We start from the raw sequence: 16,637 nt of genomic DNA on the forward strand, positions 1-16,637 counted from the left end.
GAGCATATTCATTCGGATTGGACTTTTAAACCAATTACAGTGCTCCATGTAAACGCACCTATAGACTGTAAAAATGTGCTGCATGGCACTTTAAAAACCAGATAGTTTATTTATATTTTGATTACAGATAAATTCACGTCATGTTCTATTGTGAATGGGAGATTCACCCATAGTCATAATCAAAAGATTAGACTATACAGAAAGTGAAATCTGCAGGTAATGCTAAAACACACTAAATCCAGCGTACAGGTGCTGGTCATATAATTAGAATATCATCAAAAAGTTTATTGATTTCACTAATTCCATTCAAAAAGTGAAAATTGTATATTATATTCATTCATTACACACAAACTGATATTTTTTAAATATTTATTTATTTTAATTGTGAAAAGGTTCAATATTGAAGACACCTGGTGCCACACTCTAATCAGCTAATTAACTCAAAACACCTGCAAAGGCCTTTAAATGATCTCTCAGTCTAGTTCTCTAGGCTACACAATCATGGGGAAGACTGCTGACTTGAGGGCAAGACACAAAAGGTCATTGCAAAATAGGCTGGCTGTTCACATAGTTTTGTGTCCAAGCATATTAATAGAGAGGGAAAGTGAAGGAAATATGTGGTAGAAAAAAAGTGTACAAGCAATAGGGATAACCGCACCCTGGAGAGGATTGTGAAACAAAACCCATACAAAATGTGGGGGAGATTCACAAAGAGTGGACTGCAGCAGGAGTCAGTGCTTCAAGAACCACTACACACAGACATATGCAAGACATGGGTTTCAGCTGATTCATTGCTTGTGTCAAGCAACTCTTGAACAACAGACAGCGTCAGAAGCATCTCCCTTGGGCTAAAGACAAAAAGGACTGCTGAGTGGTCCAAAGTTATGTTCTCTGATGGAAGTACATTTTTGTCAACAATATTGACAAATAATGATATATGCAATCTGTGTTTTTCATTGTTAGTTCATGGTAACTAATCTCATGGAATCTTATTGCAAAGTGTTATCTTTATTTTATTTAGTCACTGAACCTGACAGGTCTGCTTATAAATAATAATAATAATGCATTTTAGGTCACCTCACAATAAAAATACAGTTCACTACACAAAACACACAACGAACACTCCGCATATACAGAAAAAGGGTAGTCAAGACTCAATAAAACAGATTATTAAAAAGCCTGTATAAAAAGATATGTCTTAAGACGCATTTTAAAAGTCAATAAACAATCACTGATATGAACATTAAGAGGAAGGGAGTTCCATAAGCGGGGGGTAGCATAATTAAATGATCTGGCACCCATGGTAGTTAGTCGAATCTGAGCTACCAGAAGAGAAATTGAAGATGAAGCTCTGAGAGCACGTGATGGAGTGTAAACATGGAGCAGTTGAGTAAGGTATTGGGATGCAAGATTATGAAGTGCGTTGTAAGCAAGTATTCAAATTCAACTCGATATTTTACCGGAAGCCAGTGCAATTGCTGAAGAACTGGTGAAATGTGCTCAATAGAAGGTGATCTAAGAACATGTACTGCAGAATTTTTGAAATTTTTGAAAACTTGAACCAACTGAAGCTTAGCAATTTCAAGAGAACACCTGTGAGAAGAGCATTGAAAAGGCTATACGTGAAGTGACTAATGCATGAATAAGAACTGCTGTATTACTCGTTGAAAGAAAGGGACGGAGACGTTAATATTACGCAAGTGATGTATGCAGTCCGCGTGATATTATTAATATGAGTTTCAAAGGATAGTGTGCTATCCATGATAACACCCAAACTTTTAACCTATGAGGAAGGACAGATTGTGTTATTGTCAATTTACAAAGAAAAACAATTAGCCCACCCCACCACCCAAACCTACCCAAGAGCGTGTCATATGCACGCTATAAAGTGTGTATCATATGCACGCCAAAAACTGCGTAGCATTTGCACGCCAAAACTCATTTTGGCGTATCCATTCCACGAGATTTCACACTCGTACTATTTATAAGCATGACCATGAGATTGTGTTGGATAAAACAGATCTAGAAAGCCTCAGTTTTGTTACTATTTAACTTTAAGAAGTTCACTGAAAGCCAATCTTTAATTTCCGCTAAACAGCTGGTCAAAGATGGTGGGGGAAAAGAATCAGTGGATTTGGCAGACAGGTAAAGTTGGGAAGTGAAGGTCATCTGCATAACAATGAAAATTAATACCATGTTTTCTCAAAATGGAAGCAGATAAATAATAAAAATAAGTCGGCCCAAAACAGAACCCTGGGGAACACCAGAAGTGACTGTAGATGTTCTTGATTTAAAACGTTTTAATTGAATACGCTGAGTGCGTCCAGATAGATATGACCAAAACCAAGAAAGAGCCGTCCCAGCAATCCCAATAGACGCTAACCTGTACATGAAGTGCACGGAAAAGATCAGTTATACCAATGTTGCTTTTTAAATTTTGACTGTGGGCACCAATAAGGATTTTGCCTAGGGTGTCAAAATGGCTAGAAACGGCCATGATAAAGAGTAATGCAAGTAATTCACATGGAAGATTATGCATTGAGGATGAGGATGTGTATATGTGTGTGAGCAAGAGAGGAAGATTCTATGAGAGGAATGAGGAGATGAGCTGTTGTACAGGAAGCTGGCTTTAGTGGCCCTGATCATTTCCCTGAACTGCAGATTAGTACAGTGGTAATCCTTTTCTCCTTGCTTGCCGTTCTCATGAAAAAGATGTCTCTTAACTTTAGCAATTTTTAAGAGCTAAGTTGTACAAGCCATCCTATTCTAAATCTTCCACTTCTATATTGTTCACTCAAATGTTGACATTAGCAACTACTCTAGTTTATACTTAAATCTCCTATTTTGAACTATAAATTTTGATCATGATGAATTGTTTGAGATGTTTCTCACTTGTAAGTATCTTTGCAAATCATCTGCTAAATGAATAAATGTAAACTGGAAATGAATAAAACACGTATAAGTCAAAAATACGTCAGCACTTATTTAAAAAGAAAGGAAATACAAGTTAACAGTTCCCATTAGGTTCCGTCTGAGGAGCTGTGTTTGTATTTGTCACCGTCAACACCATTGTGGTATCAGTAAGTACATGAAGTGCAAGGACCTTGAACAATTGGCTCCTTTGCAATTCATGAAGTGATTTTGAATTAAATTAGCTCCACTCCACATGAAATGGAATGACGTAAAGAATTCATTGATTTCACAAAGCATATTACTTAATTTGTCCAACATGGGCAAAAAGTTAAAAAAGATCGCTTCTAAGGTTATCATGGCGCACATTTTTAAAAAGTGAATAAATGGTAATTTGTGTAATACAATTAAAATGCTTACTGAATGAGTACTGAATCCATGCTATAAACAATCTTACAAAATGTTTTTAACAGTTAACAGTATTTTTTATTCTATTTCTCTTATTTCAGTTCAGACCACAATTCTGCATGCCTGAAATCAAACTCAGGAATTTAAAAGGCATTTTCAGTTCAATTCGATTCTGAATGACGCAACCGTGATATTTATAGGGTTCATCCAAACCTACGAAGGTGTTTTTTTTTGTGTTACAGACTCTGAAAGTTCTTTTAATTAAAGACACTCTAGCTCAATGTCCAGCTTCAGTCTCTGCACTCCAGCATATTTCAAAAGGTCAGTGTTTAAAAAGACATGTCTCCTTGAGCTCTGTGAAAAAGACAGGAAAGAAAGCAGAGGCAAGGAAGTGAAATGGGTCATTTGCACGCAATCCTGGACATTGACAGACTGTGCAAACTGCTTTTCTGCAAATCTTTAGAAGTTTAACAGGCACAGACATTTAACATTTCATTTATGCAATTTTTTTATCCTTCTCTCTGTGCTTTGTCTGTGTATTTCAATCCAGATTCAAAACCTTATTATCAGCCTTATTATAATTATTATTATTATACGGATAGTTCACCCAAAAAATAAAATCAAGTCAATTACTCACCCTGATGTTGTTCTAATGCCATATCTCCACATCCCCCCCCCCCACACACACACAAAACCTTGTTTGGATTGAATTTTCTTCTTCTTCTTCTTCTTCTTCTTCTTCTTCTTCTTCTTCTTCTTCTTCTTCTTCTTCTGCGCAAATTGGGCCGGGACTCTCTGGCTAAGCACAAGCCTGCTGTGTCCTGATCAGTGTTGGGAACATTACTTTAAAAAAAGTATAGTTATAGTTACTCACTACTTGTTCCAAAAAGTAACTGAGTTAGTAACTAAATTAGGCCTAATTTATATTAAAAGTAACTCATTTCCAGGGAAAGTAACTATTTCCGTTACTGTAAAAAAAGAACAGAAAAAAGAAAGTTGCTATAAGTCATAGAATTTTGATATTTTTTTAACAGTTTTCATAAGTCAGTTGAAATGAGTAGGCCTACAAGTGTTTACCTTTCGATATTTATGATGTGTCTGTTTGCAGTCAGTTGTCTACTGGAAACTATGTCACATAAAATTTGATAAAAGTTATGATTTTGAAAACATATTTTTGAAAATAAATTAAAGAAATGGCATATCTACTTTGCCTTGACAGAGCTAAGATGAGAACAATCAGAACACTGCCCTATTATTGTTCAGCTGCTTAAAGGTGCACTATGCAACTTCTCCGTCCGCTATAATATAACACTGGTCTGGTGGTTTTTTGATATTTTACTGCAAAAATAGGCTACTACATGCACCTTTAATCTCGCCAGTCGACCAAGATTGCGGACCGCTCACGCATGCGCATCTTGTGTTGCCAGATTGGGCGGTTTTGAATTTGATTGTGCGGGTAAAAATGGGTTTGGGCGGGTGGACAAAATTTGGTCTGGTTTGGGGTCAGTTTGGCAGTTTCCAAACATCTTAATTTTATAGTCTAATCATGGGTTAATAACAAACTCAAATGTGCATGTAGCCTACTCCATAAAACAGTCATCATGACACACACAGGGCAAGCGTAGAGTCAGCTGGCAGCTGTTGACGTCGCCAACGAGCACATGCTTTTAGCCAATCAGTGATCAGCAGAGAGACGCGCTCATTCATGAAAGGTTTTTAGCGCGAAATTGTAGTTGGATAGTCAAGGGATCGCTATGCAAAAGTGACATAAATATACAGTAAAGAGTGGGAGCGTGAATCAACTCTCAGAACATTGATTACACCTGACTCGAAGATTCTTTATCCAACTCTAAGAGCACAGATGAATGACTCAAATATACTGTAGGCCTATCCTGTCCTGTCCATCATGTGCACACTAGGGCTGGGATAAACGATTATTTTTTAAACGATTAATCTAACGATTATTTTTTCGATGCATCGATTAATCTAACTATTAATTTTTCCTGTCCGATTCCGATTCAATTCGATTATCTCCCCATTAATCGCCTAATAGCAAAATACATGTTGATTTAATTATCTGAATGAAAAAAACGAATTCCTTAACATTCCAATATATGTTTATTGCTTTTAAAATTTCAAAGTAAAAGACTATACAAGAACAATGCATTCAATAAAATCAAACCAAAGTACACACACACACACACACACACACACACACACACACACACACACACACACACACACACACACACACACACACACAAATAAATAGCTAAGTATAAACCAACAACAAAGAAACACAATATACGATTTTTATGTATGCAACTCAGCCTACAGGCTATGCCCATCGATTAAATATCAACAAGTTGGTTAATCAAATCCGGGGACACTGAAGCGTGCCGTGAGCGTCTCAGCTGCGTGGCGTGTCCGTTTTTGTTTCGGCTCCCACGTAAACAGGTTGGAGTTTGCACACTGCTTGTGCCGTCAATATCATAGATATATGGTCAATAGGCTACTGCCGACGTTGTCTTTGCTGTATCAGTAGGCTATTTATGTTTAACATTAAGAATAGGGCTTCCCTCCGCATCAATAGCAGCAGCAGTGCGGTGTCAGACACGGTTCTAGTGTGCAGAGGCAGAGAAAACGCCACACAGCCCCGTGGCATGACAGTGAAAACAGAGTGCATTACGGGCGCCAATATTCCGTTTAAAACCGGAATAGTCCTGGGATTAAACTGTGCTCACTTAGAGGATGGATACCCTCGGTCACATCAGCGCGATTAGACAGTGAACATTTTAAATTTAAAACAGCTTATTATGTAGGTAGCCAATGTGCCCGATGCTTTCACTTGATGCAAACGTTTGTTTTTGTGATTAAAATACATAAAATGTTACCAAAACATCTGTCTTCCTGTGTGCAGAAATTTGTTTATGTAGCCGTGCGCGCCGCGCGCCAACCCGCAAACCACTTCTGTAAGTCTGAGGAGCCACTCGTGTTGCTACCATAGATATACATAATAAATAATATACTTAATTACATAATATACTTTATCTATGGTTGCTACTACTCTCCGGCGCCACCATCTTTATTTTGAGTCTGACGAATCGACGCGCATATTTTGCGTCGACGTATTTTTTGCGTCGACGTCATCGATGAAATCGACGCCGCGTTGTCCCAGCCCTAGTGCACACTGATCATACATGCACCTTTTAAACCTGACTGCAGTCTACTCGTCCCCACAGCTGCTGAAAGAGGTTTGAAACAAGGATTTATCGATTTGTTCTCCTTTTTGTTCTATAAATATGTAGCTACTTCATGAAAGACACATGCTACTGTAGTTCTGTCTAAAGAAAGCAGAACACAAAGATAAACGCGTTCTTATTCATTTTTGTTTGTAGGATTATCATCCAGTAGGCCTATATCAGTGACACATTTTGGCTGTGCGTGCATTAATGTGTGAAATGCCTGCTAATTACTTTATTTCATTCACTTATATTGGGCACTTTTTTGCACTTAAATTAGTTATAGGCTTGACTCAACAGTAAGTAGCCTATAACTGATTTAAGTTGTTGACATTTGAAAATGAAAGCCTGAATTACATGTCATCATCGGTTAATTTCAAGCTTTTACAGTTTCCACTTGGAAATTTTAGTCATAGGCCTACATGAATTTGCCCTGTTTTGATCCGTTTTCCTGGGAAATTGATTATTTATTTATTTATTTTTGTCATCATTATTTTGTTTTGAGGAAATAAAATGGTGCTAATCAATCTTGACTGACATGGCAATGCAATTATTTTACATTTTATTAGTTAAAATTTTGGGCGTTTTTTTTTTTTCTTGGATTGGGCGGGTTTTAGTGAGCTTTTGGGTTGGAAATCGTCAACCCAATCTGGCAAGTGGCAACACTCTCGGTAAATGTACGATGAATGTTCATGGGAGATCCGTTGGAAGTTCCAGAAATGTACAAAAAGTGTCCTGGCCTTGAATGATAAGGTAAGGAAAATAAGACTAACTCCAAATTAAATAACCAAGCCTAGGTTGACCATGTGATTTTCCTCAGGAGATGTTTTGAGCATTTTACTTCAGACACCGGATTATCAGCAACTGCCAAGAGAACTGCTAGCTGGCTACTCAAAATAAATTAGCAATTCAGTCAGCATATTTGTGTTTGATCTGTGCGAATTACAGAAATATAAGACTTGCTATACTTTTAGCTACCAAGCAACCTTTCCACAAGAATAGATTAATTGTATTTTTGTGATGTGCATACCTTGATGCGAATTTGACGCAGAGTAGGCTGCGTTGTGTGTGTGTGTGTGTGTGTGTGTGTGTGTGTGTGTTGTAGTAGTAAAGAAAGAGAATGGGAGACGGAAGTTTGTGTGAGGTGGACCTGGTCACCACAGACCCAAAACTTCTCAGCTGTTGCTACTGTCATATGGTGCATATGTCTCTTCATGTGGCACATTGTTTGGCACATTGTATGGGACACTAGGCCTATATATCATAACAAGCCTAATACAATATGTAATCAAGTGATGAATGTAAATGCACACTCACAAAACAACGAAATTATAATAAAACACAAACCATAGGGTCATAACATGGACAAAACAGACAAAAAAAGGAAATCAACTGAGTTTGGACAAAATAAGGTTAAGTAAATCAGTGGTTTTCAAACCGGTCCTAGAGGACCCCCAGCCCTGCACATTTTATATGTCTCCCATATTTGGCACACCCACTTCAGGTCTTGCAGTCTCTACTAATGAGCTCATGAGTTGGAACAGGTGTGTTAGATGAAGGAGACATACAAAATGTGCAGGGCTGGGGGTCCTCCAGGACAGGTTTGAAAACCACTGAAGTAAATGATGCCGTTTAAAGGTGAACTATCCCTTTAAAACATTACACAAACACATCCAAAACATTACCAAACCGAAGCATCTTTCAAACTTATGTACAGTCTGTAATTCACTTTATGATGGGTTATTTTCTCTTTCCTTTGGCTGGCTGGCCTAGTTTTTCTTATCTCATAAGAAATAAATTGTTGGGTCAGGGATCAGATAAAGTAGAAGAGAGATATTTTCGCTCTTTGTGGTGGGACAGTAAGATGAATGTGTGCAGGGTCCCTCAGGCTAGGCATTAGAATAACCTCTTCGGTCTTGTGAGACAGTGTGTTCCCGTTGCATAAATTGCCTGTATAATCATCGCTTACTATTGTAGCGATATGCATATTGGAGTTAAGAGATAATGATAGGTTTTCAGGCTGTAAGGAGAAGTTGTCAGAATTGTACCTTTTGATGTGAGTTTGTCACATTAGTAAAATGTTTTCTGTGCCACTTTACTAGGTGTTTGGGAACCAGGTCAGCATATAGTAGTCAGATTTTGTCTAAATTAGTTATCTTTCAGTAATTTGGCACAACTGGCTGGGCGATATCTAAAAAAAAAAGTCGATATTGTGAAAAGATGTACGATATTCGATATATATCTCGATATGTTTGCAATTGCTTTTAAATAATAATAAAAAAAACATGATTTTCTTTTGCCCCCATTAAACAACAAAAACTATTTAGATAGAACTTAATTAAATACAAAATGTTTAAATTAAGTAAACAGGTTGGGATGACCAAAATCTTATTTCATGTTATGAGTAATTTTATATTTACAATTAAATATTTTTTAAATGTACTTTTATAATTACAATATAGATTTTTTTTATTATATCTTTGTTTTTAAAAATAAGCAAAACATACAAATTACAAACAATATGACAAAAACAGTAAAAGCAAGTCAAGAAAGAAATTAAATAATCAACTAAAAACGAATTAGTCTTCAGAGATAGGTTATCCACTATCGATTCTCACTTACAATAAATTAAAGGTGGGATAAGTGTTATTTCAAAACAGCTTTAGAAAAAGGACTCGGGCCGAGTGGAATAACAAACTTGTAGCCAATTAGCAGGTAAGGGGCATTTCTACAATGGTGAAAAGAGAGGCTCAGTGGACGTCATTATTCAAAACACACGAGTCACACATGACGGACATTAGCCGAGAACTAATAACGTTATATGCTGGCTTTTGCTTGAATACGCTTGTGTGTCATGTTTGCTTGTTTGTCCATTTGCGATCGTATTGCCGCTCACTTCAGCAATAATAAAGACCCGTCCATTTCCACACCTTATGGAGCATCTAAATCTCCTCATTTCAATCGTCAGCTCACAAAATGTGTCCGACAACAAGTAAGATATACTACACGCCTAATATATGATTTTTTCCTCTTTTTCATGATCTAAAGCCCCGTTTCCACTACAGGAACTTTACCCAGGAACTAGGAACTTTGGGTGGTACTTCGTGTGTTTAGACCGCAGGAACCAGGGTCTAAATGAAGTTCCGGGTATATATTTCCCCCTCCAAACGGCCCTGCTCGCGAGGTAGTACTTTTTCAAAGTTCAGGAACTTTCGAGGGCGGGACTTGGGCGCTGAACATGCTGATTGGTTGAGCTCACGCAGCATTTTAGTTCAACAGGCATTTTTAAAAGTCTTTTGCGAGGTTCGGTCTACGTTCAGTAAATATCAGTCTTGCTCTCTGTCTGGTGGCGCGCGGTCTTCTCAGTCATCTCACGTTCAATGTCCGTAATAGCTGATAATAATATACATTGTCATTTTAAATCTAGCTTTACAAGCTTTCTGAATATGCTGCATGCTGCTGAATCTCCATATTAGTGCTCTTTTCTGTCGTTGTTAATTACCTTACTAAACCTATACATAACCAGCAAAAGCAGCACAGCTTGAATCTCTTCCATACTCGTTATAAATTTTTTTTCACCATGTAAACGACCTGACCGATTACTTTTAAGTGTGTGTCCTTACATGACGTGACGGCGCGCGCCGCGCTCATGTTGACAAGAGAGGAAAGTAAATTTTTCTGAGGGGTAAACTTTTTATTTCGTGAGTTATGAAGATAATGTTGGAGTAATGACACAGCGTATATTGCCCCAGGCAGTTTTTACTTTAACTGCGCCTGACAGAAGATTTTTTTTTCTGAGATGATTATTACACTTTACAACAAATAGCTATAAATAATACTGTATTAGTCCTGGTGGCCGTTAAGAGTTGGCTACAGTTAACACATTCAGCTGCTGGAGAAAACAGCGGCGACATTTTTGATGCGGCAGACAAACTGCATGTGACAAAATGATTGCGATTGAAAGTCATCACATGTAAACACCAGATCGGTTTAGATAACGTCTCATGTAAATAGTCCACTAAATCTTTCAATCGATACACACAAAAATGATTACTGTCCTTCACTGATTTGGAGGAGCAGTCGCGCGCAGTACATCACCGGACTAATTTGCCTAATATTCTCGGAACTTTATTGCGGTCGAAACGCAGACAGCTGCAGGTCTGGGGGGGAGAAAAGTTCCTGTAAAAAAGTTCCTGGTACAAATTGTTCCGGGTAATTTTGGTGGAAACGGGGCTTAAGTTATATAACCCTTATTCGGTCATAATTGTAATATTTCATTAGTCGTACTCGTGTTCTATCGAGTTGTTCATGAGAATGGTTTGTGTTTTTGTGATTACTATAAATCTAATCTGGTCAAAATTGTAATAACTTATGTCGTTAGCTGGACTGTCGTGCTTGTGTAATTTCGAGTTGTTCATGAGAAAGGTTTGTGTTTTTGTGATCGCTATAACTCTAATCTAGTCAAAATTGTAATATGTTCATTAGTTGGACTGTCATGCCTGTGTACTATCAAGTTGTTCATGATAACGGTTTGTGTTTTTGTGTAAGGGAAGGGGTGACTTTTTCATTGAATATTCGATCTGTAACACAGATTCTGGCATAGTCGTTGCCTAGGTTACGTATTTGTGGGGCGGAGCTATCAAAATAGGGCCGAGACCCTTTTGGGGGTAGGGGCGTGTTTGTTTTGGTGATTTGAAATGCCAACAACGGTTATCAGAAAGCACTCCCCACCTTTATTGCAGTTATCGGATTGTCTGCTCTTTCACTTCAGGATTCATGGGTAGTGTAGTTTTTAACTAGAGCTATTGGAATATGATTTGTCATAAGTGAAGTTGTTAATTTGGTAGATATTTTGGAACTCTTGGTAGAAGAGTCTGTCTTTATATCTTTATTTCTTTAAAATATTTTATATATAAGTATAACAGATATTTCTTAAATATACATGAACTTGTGTGTTTTTATGTATAATAATAAGCACAGTACACACATACAGTATATTATGTAAACTCGGATGCAATAAATCATGATTAATCAGTTTGACAGCGCTAGTTACAAATAAACAGTATTTCTATAGATTTTCTTTATTTTTGCTTCACAAACCAAAGTTGTAATCTATAATTGCGTAGTTGTTTGATTGTGTTTTTTTTCTTATACAGTTTCAGGCAGACTGGTGCGCAATATACTTTATTGATGATAGCTGTGATATATACAATTATATTGTTATTGTGTTAATTAGGGGTGTCACAATATACCGGTATTGACAATAACTGTAATATTTAAAAATGTATATTAGTACACATTAGTGATGCGCGGGTCAATGTATAAACAACCCACGTCCAACCGATGTTTTCAACTAACCTGCCCGTAACTCGGACCGCAAAAAAGAAAATATTGTACCTGACCCGCATTTTTTTAATGTAGTAAATGCGTCCTGACCTATTATATCCATTAATCCAGCCTGTGGAGGAGAGAAATGTTTCAGGCCCTAACGTGAGCTTGGAGGTGCGGTGGCGAGAGCAGGCAGTTCTTGAGGCGGCCCATCGTTTTCTATTTTAGCTGTCTAGATGCATATTATTGATGAATGTGATGTTTATGTTTAGACCCTGCTTGAAGAATTCATCAGCAGGTCAACTGAGAAAAAGCCCTTAGAAGCGCAAACTGTTCTTTTTCTGAATGCTGTATGATATAGCCAAGTGTTATGTAATAAAGGCTTGTTTTATTCATTTATTTAATTACATTTTCTTAACAATTAAGATGCTGCATTAGGGATGGGCGATAAAACGATAACGATAATTATCACGATATAATTTTCCTCGATAAAACGATAACAACAGGTCGATAAATTCTCGATATAATGCTTACGCGCTATGCGTAATGCTGCGCATGCGTATTGCAGACCGGGCGTCTGCGTGCTGCACGCGGTAATGTTTACAGTCTGTGGCTGACCATATGGCTGACAGGCTTGGAGGATCGGAGATAAGTGGAGCGATAAAAATGAGCAATAGTGAAGAAAATGCAGCGCTCACGGCCAGCTCGGGGGACACAGATATCGTTGACAAGTTAGTTCGCTCAGCTTGAGTGGTTTGGAGATATTTTTAGCACTTTGGGATTGTTTTTAACTATGAAAAGGGCTTTACAAATAAAATATATTATTATTATTATTATTTTAGCGATCCCATCCGATATATAACAGAGCGACGTGCGTGGACTGCTTATCATAGGTTCACGCTCACCACACGGAATTTAATTATTAAATTATCGTGTTTCTTCAAAGTCCTTCCATATAACATGCAGCCCAACACAGAATCTACATTAACTACATTCACACACCGGCTTATTACCTTGTTAGCTGTAGTGGGTGACTTATTTACAACAGGCTAACGTTACCAAACTATAATCACTAAAACATCGGACTTGTACATCGCTATCATAATTGTTTGTCTTTGGTGAGGTATTAATGACTCCGCATCGCCTGTATCAAAAGAGAAATAATGTCATCTGGTGTTTAAAATTAATAAAATAGACTAGACAGCCCTTACTGGAGATCCACAAATACTGAACTTTTCTCTCTCCCGACCAGCCCACTGTCGGTGAGGTGTGTTTGTGTGTGTGTGTCGGTGAGATGCACGGTGGACCAATCCACTGTGAGGCAAGAGAAGGGGCCTCAAAATGTTTCTTAAAACGCTTTTTTTTTTTGACCGTTTGCGTTTTTAGTGTTTTACTTACACAATTAAATATATATGATGCAATATTGAGCGTTTTTGTTCTATTTAAGCTGCGAAAATCGTTCACAGCAGAACCACAACGCGTCTCACAACAACCTGTGTAAATGAACGATTCATTGTTTGAATGAATCGTTTGAATGAACGACTCAATGACTCGCTCAATACGACGGCCACCTGCTGCCACCTACTGGTGGTTTAATTTGATCTTTAAACATACTTTCCAACATGTCTTATTTGTCTATTCAAAACTACAAATCTCAAAACATTATTTAATGCTGTTGTAATTTTTCAGTGTAAATGATTTAATTTGAATGGTAACAGCCCTTATAGTGTTTTATTTTAATTAAATGTATTGATCAAAATTACAAATATAAAATGAAACATGAAGCTTAGCCTATATTTAATAAGATTAAGGGAAAATGCCCTTTATAAAAGGTGAAAATATCACATATTTCAAATGATGCAGATTTAAATATGTCAAAGCTGATTGAACACTGGTGAGAATATTGCTTCAGAATAAATTATATTTACAACACACAAACACACACACACACACTTTTCCGGACAAGCTAATCTTTTACTTGGACAAGCTTGAACGATGTACTTGTTCGAAGGACAAGCACATGAACATGCTTAATTTCAAGCCCTGTATAATGATATATTATTGATATAAAGTGTTGAGTAAAAAAATGCTGGCCACAGTTAAGATTTTAATAAATAAATCTACCTCAGTTTAAATAAATTGTTCATTTGTTTGGGAAGTGTTTGTCATGTTTTGACAATAAAGGATAGTTTAAAACCACAGCTAACTGTTTGTTTTCTACATATTTCACTCAGGAGCAAAAATATGCCTTTAAACTTTAAAGAATTAAACATTTTACATTTATCGTGATATTTATCGATATCGACTGATATGCTAAATTATATCGTGATAATTTTTTTGGGCCATATCGCCCAGCCCTATGCTGCATGTGTTTATCCAGCCTAATCGAAGTGTGGGTCTCTCCCCCAACTTTCCCAACAAAAATCCCGCCCCCTCTTAGAAAATACATAAAACTGACTGTCAATCGTGCACACAGTTGCTGTTGTGGTCCGGGCTCGTTGAACACCTGCTTGTCGAGCGCTGCTCTGCTCAGCGTATCGCTTGTACATCTCCGGATCAGGCTTGTACACAACATTCAGGTTGTAGTTTTGCAGCTGCAACATCATGCTTTGGAGGCGTTTTGGGGCACTCAGTAGCGATTTCTTAAAAATTATCCCAAGGGGTTTGTGGTCAGTTTCAGGCGTGATTACCCTCCCTGTCATACAGATAGTGATGGGACCTCTGACATGCGAACACGATACTTAGGCATTCCTTCTCAAATTGGACATACAGTGCCTTGCAAAAGTATTATACTCACTGAACTTTTCCACATTTTGACATGTTACAACCACAAACAATAAATTATTTTATTGGGATTTTATGTGATAGACCAACACAAAGTGGCACATAATTGTGAAGTGGAAAGAAAATGATAAATGGTGTCCAAACATTTTTTACAAATAAATATCTGAAAAGTATGGGGTGCATTTATATTCAGCCCCCTTTACTCTGATACCTCTAACTAAAATCCAGTGGAACATATTGCCTTCAGATGTCACCTAATTAGTAAATAAAGTCTACCTGTGTGTAATTTAATCTCAGTATAAATACAGCTGTTCTGTAAAGCCCTCAGAGATTTGTCAGAGAACATTAGTGTAAAAACAGCATCATGAAGACCAAAGAACACACCAGACAGGTCAGAGAGAAGTTGTGGACAAGTTTAAAGCAGGGATAGGTTAGAAATCAATATCCCAAGCCTTAAACATCTCACGAAGCACTGTACAATCCATCATCTGAAAATGGAAAGAGTATGGCACAACTGCAAACCTACCAAGACATGGCCGTCCAAATAAACTGACATGCCGGGTAAGGAGATTAATCAGAGAAGCAGTCAAGAGGCCCATAGTAACTCTGGAGGAGCTGCAGAGATCCACAGCTCAGGTGGGAGAATCTGTCCACAGGACAACTATTAGATGTGCACTCCACAAATCTGGCCTTTATGGAAGTGGCAAGAAAAAAAGCTATTGTTGAAAGAAAGTCATAAGAAGTCCCAATTGCAGTTTGCAGAAAGCCATGTGGGGGACACAGCAAACATGTGGAAGAAGGTGCTCTGGTCAAATGAGACCAAAATTGAACTTTTTGGCCTAAATGCAAAAAGCTATGTGTGGAGGAAATCTAACACTGCACATCGCCCCGGAACACACCATCCCCACCGTGAAACATGGTGGTGGCAGCATCATGTTGTGGGGGTGCTTTTCTTCAGCAGGGACAGGGAAGCTGATCAGAGTTAATAGAAAGATGGATGGAGCCAAATACAGGGCAATCTAAAACCTGTTAGAGTCTGCGAAGTGCTTGAGACTGGGATGGAAGTTCACCTTCCAGCAGGACAATGATCCTAAACATACAGCCAGAGCTACAGTGGAATGGTTTAGATCCAAGCATATTCAAGTGTTAGAATGGCCCAGTCAAAGTCCAGACCTAAATCCAATTGAGAATTTGTGGCAAGACTTGAACATTGCTGTTCACAGACCCTCTCCATCCAAGCTGAATGAGCTTGAGCTATTTTGCAAAGAAGAATGGGCAAAAATGTCACTCTGAAGAATGTGCAAAACTGATAGATACATACCCCAAAAGACTTGCAGCTGTAATTGTAGCGAAAGGTGGTTCTACAATGTATATTTATTTATGGGGGTTGAATATAAATGCACCCTACAGTTGTCAGATATTTATTTGGAAAAATGTTTGGACACCATTTATCATTTCCCTTCTACTTCACAATTATCTGCCACTTTGTGTTGGTCTATCATATAAAATCCCAATAAATAAATTTTTTGTTTGTGGTTGTAACGTGTCAAAATGTGGAAAAGTTCATTGGGTATGAATACTTTTGCATGGCACTGTAGTTTTGGTCGGTTCGCGTGAGTGCCCGAGAGACGAAAGCCACAGGTTGTCCCTGCTGCAGCAGACAACATCCCAAGCCGTTCTTGCTGGCGTCGCTTTGTATTGTCACTGGCTTGTCAATGTCATAGTACTTTAAAACGGGTGTGTCCGTAATCATACGTTTTATTGAACCGCTTCGTCATGCTTAGGGAGCCAATGCCACGATCCGTCTTTGGTTTTTTGAAGGAACTTGGCCAGGTACGTCACAACCCAATGAAACGCTGAACTGCTTTTACGTCCAGTGGTGTCTGCATTGCTAAGACTGCTTTCGTTTTTTTCCCGGGTCAAGGCGTAACCCTTCTGCTGACAATATGTGTCCATGGAAGTGCA

The 16,637-nt window shown here is 37.9% G+C and overlaps 1 protein-coding gene across 5 annotated transcripts in view; it reads left to right on the top strand.

Moving 5' to 3' along the window:
* The window catches only part of klhdc8b (kelch domain containing 8B), a 176,974-nt gene that overhangs the window by 10,223 nt on the left and 150,114 nt on the right, over window positions 1-16,637 (top strand). Inside the window, exon 1 of one of the 5 annotated variants that reach the window (XM_067446453.1) lies at window positions 5,683-5,775. The exons of 3 other annotated variants lie outside the window; for them this stretch is intronic. The gene's annotated coding sequence lies outside the window, so the exon portion shown is untranslated. Of the gene's footprint in view, window positions 1-5,682; window positions 5,776-6,448; window positions 6,573-16,637 lie in introns of those variants that run through there. One more of the 5 variants, XM_067446452.1, reaches the window with a different exon arrangement.

This window comes from Pseudorasbora parva, chromosome 6 (genome assembly GCF_024679245.1).
Source record: "Pseudorasbora parva isolate DD20220531a chromosome 6, ASM2467924v1, whole genome shotgun sequence".
In the NCBI taxonomy this organism is placed as follows: Eukaryota; Metazoa; Chordata; class Actinopteri; order Cypriniformes; family Gobionidae; genus Pseudorasbora; species Pseudorasbora parva.